Source organism: Fulmarus glacialis, unplaced genomic scaffold (genome assembly GCF_000690835.1).
Source record: "Fulmarus glacialis isolate BGI_N327 unplaced genomic scaffold, ASM69083v1 scaffold38241, whole genome shotgun sequence".
NCBI classification, from domain to species: domain Eukaryota; kingdom Metazoa; phylum Chordata; class Aves; order Procellariiformes; family Procellariidae; genus Fulmarus; species Fulmarus glacialis.
The window spans coordinates 17947-26307 of NW_009191551.1; positions in this window are offsets into that span (position 1 = coordinate 17947).

Genomic DNA, 8361 nt, shown 5'->3' on the forward strand with positions numbered 1-8361 from the left:
AACACTTCTGTGCTACAGAGCACTTGCATAGGAGGGATGGACCTCATCTGGATCAAAAGAGAAACAGGCTTCTGGCTATGAGCATGCAGGAGGTTGTCAGTGAGCTTTTTAACTGAGGAGTGGGGGAAAGCCAATCAGTGGTGACATTTTTCAGGACGGTGTTCCCAAGGACAAGACATAGCAAATTCTGTAGCCTCTAGGGAAGGATACACCAGGAAATAGCATAAAACAGGAGGGTTAGCATTCAAAGAGAAGGCCAGGGAACTAAATCAGTGCTGTGATTGTCTCAGCATCAGGGCTTTTGAAGCCTGGGAAACAAGACAGGAGCAGTGGCACATTTTGCTGATATGGTATGCACTTTGGAAACCTCGAGCTTGTTAAAAAGAAGCTCAAAGGAACAGCTGGGAGGATTAAATCCTTACAGGTGGGTGGAGATAGCTGAAGTGACCATGCTGGGCACACAGTGGTAGGTCTACCACCCACCCAGAAAGGCCTGAAAAAGGGAAAGATGCTGGCACTGATAACAGGAGGGAGGGTTGAGAGTAAGAAAGCATCATTCAAAAAGCTGCAGGTGTGTCTGAGTAAAGAACACAGAAAAGAACATGAACTCCAGCAGATTAAGTATAAAAATAAAACTGAGCTGTCCAAAAAGGGGTTAGAAGATCAGCTAGTTAAAAAATCAAAACTAGTACTAAATCCTCCATCTGTCCCAGCAGCAGCAAAAATCCTGCCTGAGAGCCTATCACACCATAGGATTCTGGTCTGTAAGCCTCCTGGCTGTGCCAAACACACTGGTGGAGCTGTACCGAAGGTCAGAACAGCCTCCTGGATAAATACAGCCTTTTCAATAAAGTCAGCATGGTTTCAGCACACAAAGGGAGATCCTGCCTTACAAACATCTTGGAATTTTTTTAACAAGGTCAACTAGTATGTGGAGAAGGGTGACCTGGTTGATGTGATCTGCCTGGATTTCCAAAGGCTTTTGACAAAGCCTCTCTGAAAAAAACTTAAAGAAAAGTCAACAGCAGCAAGATAAAAGGGAAAATCTAGCATGGATAGTTATTTGATAGAAGGTTGAAAAAAGCATGGGACTAAACAGAGGAAGGTCACCAGGGAGTTCTGCAGGGGTCTGCATTAGGATCTATGCTCTTCAGTGAGTTCCTAAATGAGCTGGAAAAAGGGGTAAACAGTGAAATGATGGTGTTTGCTGACAATATGACTGACCAAAGCACTGGTGCAGTTGTTTGTTTAAAGAAGCTTTTGTTTCAGTGAATATCAACACAAATGCAATGTGAGGTTGATGTCCACTAACTATCATCTAAATCCATGTTTGCTTTTACAGCTCTGGGGGAAAAAAAAAAAAATTTAAAAGGTCATTTGGAATCTTGACCCAGAAATCACATAACTCAAACTGGAGCCTTGTAATTGTTGTTAGTGGTCCTAGGCATTATTCAAGATGAGAAGTTTTGGAATGGGTTAACATGAGAGGCAACAGAGCTGCAGTGTGGAGGGCAGAGTCACTGCTCTGCCATTTGCTGCTGCTGCTGCTGCTCAGAGCAAGGTGTCCCTGCCTCCAGGCACCCCAGACCTCCTCAGGCTGGTGCTGTGCTTTGCAGTGATGCCATAAGATAGCGGTGATCTTAGGGAAGGTTTCCTTCTGTACCTTCCAAACATTGCTCATATAGGTACTGCTGCTGGCATCTGTGCTGAACTCGGTGTTTGGCAGGGGGTATTCGGCTGTTGGAACGGCCTTTATGTCCACTTGCTGGCTCTCCTGTGCCTTGCCAGTTGCTGAGCCGGAGACCTTGCGCCCCAAGATTCCTGCATTGAGGGGGGCTGTTGGGAACGAATGACCTTTGAAAGTTTCCTCAATTACATATCAGCCACAGGTTGTCAGCCCCACAAAGTGACTAAACCAAAGTGACTAACCATGACGAACTATAGTCATGTTAGCATGACTATACATGCTAACATCTCTTGGAGTATCCTAGGGCTCCCCACTGGGCTGGGTATTATTTTCTGTTTGAAGCACATCAGAGATTGAGTCATTGTACAGATCAGAGGGCCACATTTTACTGACTGGTAGAGCTCTAGAAAATGTTTTCACACTTTAAGCCTCTCTGCAGACTTGGAGAAATGGAACTGGGCAGAGAGGGTGGATATGGCCTCTTATTGTCAGCCCTTGCTTGAACACAGTGCAGTCAGGGAGGTGGATCCGGTCGCAGACAGCAAATACGTTGCTCCATTTTGTGCCTATTTAGAGAGATGCCTGAAGATGAGCATCATTCTTCTTTCAGCTTTACAGTACAGACCAAGCATTGCACCTGAAATACTTTTTCTTCTTTAGCCATTCTATAGGAAGGTCTTCACACAGTTGGGTGGTCATGAAGGAACCTAGCAAAAAGCAGTCTCTTCCCGTAAAATCTCCTCCTCAGTAGGAGTCTTTTCCTCCTTAGCACAATAGGCATTGGTAATCGGGCTGCCTACTTCTCACCACCTTTTATATTTCAGGAAGCATACGGTGGCTGACACATTTCCTGATGTATACTCAAAAATCACATCAGTTTGGATCCAGGAGCTCTGATTACCAACATGAAGCTACAGACAACTCACACTTTCTTGCTCTTCTGCAGCAATATCAACGAACTTAGGAGGTGCCTGTTATCACCTGATATGTAGGGAAACAGAAGTAGGGAGGAAGCTGGTGGTTTGCTCATTGCCTCGTGGGCAGAACTAAGTGGTGAATGTAGGTGGCCTCAGTTTCAAATGAGTATTTGCTCCCTAAGGCTACCGTGTGACCTAGCACAGCTTTTGTAATACTGATCAGGCCCTGATTTTAAATTTCCTTGTCCTGGGCCTCTTCAAGACTGGAGGGTGAGACTTTCCCATTTTTAAGTGTATATCATACTTCTGATTCTAGACAGCTTGATGTAGGGAATACTAATTCAGCCTTCAAGGCCACAGCATTCTTTTCTTTGTATTTTTTGGAAAAGAAAAGGCATCAGTAGGCCAACAGGAATTTTTCCCTTGTAAGGTCCTGGGTCAAAATTTAATTTTTTTCTGAATATGGAAGTGATGGGGCAGCTGTCATAGGAATTCTCATTTGAATACATGCCAGCAATAAGGAAAGAATATTGCTTCATGCAGGCAGTTTTAAAAAACCTCTTAGAAGCTGTTCTTCAGTTCAAAACTACCAGACAAGTCTAGTGGAAAAGGAACAAGAGACATGGATATATATAGGCTCCCAAAACTAAGCACTTTACATAACACACCTTACATATGCTCGAAGGAAGGTGGCAAAACAAACCACCAGAAGTATCCCTCCTCCTCCAGCTCTTCTCTGAAGATGTCTACTTGCCCAGCTCCACGCAGCTCCCCTGTTTTCACAGGTGCAATGATGCCAGCAGCTATTTTAGTACTTAGCTCAGGGCAACGCTTCCGCTGCCGGACATCTGTGCCAAACCGCTCCTTTCCTTTGCAGACTCTGCATCCCAGCGTCCTCTAGGAAAAGTGCAGGGAACGTCATCTTCAATCACTGCCCTCCAGCATCACAGGGAGAGGGGCCAATCTCTTGTCCCTCAAGGACATTTGTCCACCTGTGCTGAGCCACTGTGAGCTTGTTTTTGTGAGGTGGCAGCTTGTCTCCCTGGCTTCTCTGCAGAAAGTGGAGGGGTTGCAGGTTGTATTTGGGCACTGTGTGTCTTGGATGGTGGAGGAAGGGAATTGAGAAGAGTCGAAGCTATCAGTCAGTAAAGGAGGAACAAAGCTAGTAATGCAGGATCTTTCCACAGAGGCCGCAGAGGTGCCTAAATGCAGTGACTGCTCTTTTGCAAGCAGGTCTTTTCCCAAACCGTATGTCACAGCACTCAAGAGGTGAAACAGGTCCAAAAGGCATCTCTTAAGTGTCTAGATTAATCAGAGAACAGCTAATATGCTTAGCTGCTGATAGCAAGTAAAGGCAGTTATCCTCTCCTTGGCCAGAGTGGGAACCAATGGAGAGCAGGTGAGCCCCAAAGGCAGCATGCCAGCCAGAAGTTTGAGACCAGCTGCCTTAGAGGAAACGAAACTGGCTGACGCACTCCTGTGACATAAGTGTCATGGTTCAGAGTGGGATGGGAAAGGATGGGAGTTCCCACCGGCAGTTAGTAGGGAGACTTGTACGTTGTCACCCAGACCAAAACTGTGGGTCAGCATTTTCTCCAGATAGCAGCTAGAAGGTGGAACAAACGGCTCCTTCTACTGGCCCCTTTCAGGCTTTATAACTGTGCTGGAGGGGATGGAAATGCTGTTATCTAGAAGGACAGTTTGGCAACTGAAGCTGGCTGCTGCTAGTCCAAAGCCTCTCGAGATGTTTCCCTGTGGGGGGTCAATGAAATTAAGGCAGAAGGGTGGTTCAATTCCAGCTGACTGCTGTGGGCCCTATACAAGGTCAGCCAAACCATTCCCACATTTTGATGTGTTTGATGACAAAAGAGTTAGGAATAACTAAACTGAGGTGCAGGAACTGTTGTTCTCAGCTGTCTTGGTCCTAAAGCTGGTGACTACATCCAATGTCAATGATAAGTGCAAGTGGCAGCAGAGTTGTTATAACTGAAGTCCGCTTCTCTGTGTACTAGGACTGCAATCAAACCTTTGCATGCAACCTGACCAAAATTGCTCTTTGTTGTCTGGATCTAGAGGTATGTTGAAGGAGTAGCTTTGAGAGCCTTTTATAGTCCCTGCTACACCAAGGAGAGGTCCAGTCAGGGCACCACCAGCCTTGACTGTCCCTGCCCAGCATCTTCTTGGGCTCTGCCCGCACTGCCCAGGTCCCAGGACCCCATTTCAGCCCCCCAGGGCTGTCAGTCCCTGCCCCAGCAACGCTGCAATGCTGCTGATCTCCAGCTCCCCACCAGCCTGCCCAGCCATGGCCCCACTGCACCAGGGAGGTGCCTGATGCCCGGGGCTGTCTCGGACCCCGGAGCCCCTCACTGGGCCTGATCCTGACCCCACCTGCAGACTGACATCCTGGCCTGGCCTGCGTGTGTATGGGAAGGAGCTGAGGATTGTGAAAAATTGGAAGTTAGAATGAGCAGACAAATTCATTGCATTTTGAACAGGTTTTGGCTTTTCCCCTATGAAATTAGATGAATCATCTCTGAACTGTTTTTTCTCCTGACAGGAAATGGTGAGAGTTAACATGCACAGCTGGGCCTCGGGAGGAGGGTGGAAAACCTGAACCATACAAAAATTGGAGGATCCAAGTAACTGCATTTTTGAGAAATGTGGATAAGTGACTCTCTCTTCTCCCATCTCCAAAATGGGGATGGGCTTTACGTATTTGGGAAAGGTGTGGCAATGTGACATGAATAAATGCAGTGCAGTTAAATACTCATGTGGAAAAGTCATAAGGAAGGGGAGGAAAAGGAGCAAACAGTTCAGGAAGAATTATCCTCAGTATGTGTACAAACAGCTGAACACTGAACCTCTGTAAGGTGCTCTTCCTAGGACCTGTAATGTCATATATGGTGGCCACTATGCTTTGTCACCTAGTGCCAGGTTAAGTGTCACAAAAGAGACATGCAATAAATGAAAAATTACCCTAATCTTGCAAAAATTGCTTGTTGTCTTGCAGGCATTAAGTTTGGTTTGAATTACTATATGTTTTTTCAAGTTAGTAGGCATATGTTACTGGTTATAGTAATCTATACTTTTCATGCTGGCTGGGTGGGAAGTGCTTTAGAGAGGCTTTCAGATCTAGCCCTGCAGTCTGAGCTGGCTCATATTGGTGGCACCAGCAAAAAAATGTTCTGTAGGATTTGCTGGCAGATCTTTGTTACTCTGCCAGATATCTCTGTCTATACTGACAGAGCATGTAGAGAAGGACAGCGTGGAATACCATTGAGGTCCTGTTGTTCTTGATGGTCACCTTTTCTAAGGTGAGGCAGTGAAGCTTGCTGTAATTGTGATGGCAAATGCATAAGAGAGAATCTCTCCCAGCAAGTGTCCTCCCTATCTGCTCCTTTTTTGTGTCTGCATTGCAGGGAAATGTGTACTACTTCCATGTATCCTAATTAAGCTTGATCGTGACTAGAGTAATGACCTCTGGTGCATAACTTCAGGCTTTTTGTGCTGCTAATCACACAAGGAATAGCAGTATTTGGGGAAGGAGGGCGAAGCGTGGTCCTTATGTTTTCACTACTGAATGAGGTAACACTGTATTTAGCTCTCCTTGTGTGCCTTGATTTTTCTCTGGTACTTCTGCATCCTCCCCTAATATACATGGCTTGACTGATTGTTTGTGAGATGGTCATGAGAATATATTGTCTTCTTAATAACAAGGGAAGGGAATAATGGAGTAAACACATAAGTAGAAAATCAAATAAGTAGATGCACTTAAAATAATTACAAAAAATTGCTTCAAGTTGCAAAATGGCCATTTAACATTTGATGGAGATCGATGGCCTCAAAAATGGAGTAAGACGAGGACTACAACAATGCACTGCAGTGTTGCTCTGGCACAGACTGAGAGGCTTTTCCTCTGGAGATGGTTGCTGTTGTAGGTATCACTGCTATACAGGATTTAGACATACAGCTGTATTCCATCTGACTATGTGTGTGTAAGGAAAACAGTCTTGAGAATATCAGATTACAGATTGGAGGAAAATGTGCTATTGTGCTGCATTATTACTTGCAAAATAAGAGTTGCAGAGAATGGGGGAAATTGTTTTATTGTAAGGTAGAAAGGCTTCTGTCCCACCCCCAGTATTGGCATTGGTAATGTGAAAAGAGTTGGTGATATAAAAAGATCCAGCTTACAGACACTGTAACAAGTTTCGTTTTTAAAGGATGTCAGGGCTTTTACCAGACCTAGATGGGATGAAGCAGACATACAGTCATCCACCTGATTTCAGGAAACTTTAGGAGACGTTAATAATTTCACTATTCAATTCTTTATGCCCCATATTACTACATGAGGTAAATATGTTACAGTCAAGTTCACTTGCCTTTGTAAAATTCCCAGTGAACATTGCTCTATAAGCCATCCCGCTTCCAACACGGCTTTGAAAGCCCAGATCCAGATTTGCTGAATTTGCCATCTTACTCACCCTCCCTGTCTCAGGCATAAGTCCTCAGCTAGGAGACCTTAATGATGAGGAAGAGTTAGGAAGAAAACATAAGTGGGAGAGAAAAATATGTTTATTTTCCTAAAGTCCTTTTTACCATAAATATCTGAGAAAAGGTCAAACTGCCTATACGAAATTTTAAAGAGTGAGACTTTCTGAATTAATTGAAGACGAAGGATCACCTAAAATCTTCAAGAGGTTCATTTGCCTTCCCTGTAGTGGAATGAGAGAGAGGAGTGAGACGATATTTTTCCACTCACAAATCTTGCATTTCGTTGAAATAGCGAAGTTGATCATCTGGTCAGCACCATACGTAAACTGTTCAAGTGCAGTTTGTATACATCGGGTACAAATGCAGCAATATGATGGTGCTAAACTGACTGATGGGCATTAAACTTCAAGGTAAATGAATTAGGAACTTCTGCCAGAGACACAAAAACATATACAAAATTTTAGCTGATAAGGAGGTGTGCGTGCTAATAGAGTAGTCATCGCATTATGGATAAACAGCTTTGCATCACCTTGTGCTGCAGCCAAAGGTTTTAGGTACAGAAGCTGCTGTGACTTGATCTGTAACCTGGCAAAAGAGCAGTGAGCAAAAATGGCGATTTTTCTTCCTAGCTTGGCATCAAAATAAATAAAATGGTGCTTTCACATCTCTTTCAGACTCGATCTCTGCCAATTTTTTTCCGTGTTACAGAATCATACGGACAGATTTTACAGAAATAGCACTACGTGCTTTATTTAGAGTGTGGTCTGTTTCTGTATGCCAGACACTTACATGAAGCTCAGTGATTCGACACAAACCTTTTTAATCTATGGTCTTCGTGTCCCAATTTATCCCATTAACATTAAAGAGCCTTTTGCTATGTTAACAACAGCAAAGAGTTGCAGAGAAAGTAGCCCATTCTGAGGTAAATAAAATATATGCTGTCTATTATTGCACGTGTAGCCTCTGGAGACTTTAGCTTTGGAAGTACGGGGAAAAAAAATCTCTAATTGAGTGTTTCGCAGTAACCAGAGGTATAAATCTCGGTGAGAGAAGCGGAGGGACGGTTTGTGGGAGTTTGTGCTACCTCACTCTCTTTGAAACCATTTTATTTTAAAGAATGACATTCTAACTGTTCGCTTTCTTCTCTAAAGTGAAAAAGACCCTCTGAAGATTAATACTGAGTTTCCTGTCTCACGTTAGCTTTAAAGGAGAATTTCTAATTTACAAAGAAAAACAAAACTTTCGCTCTCTCAAGGTCCGTTC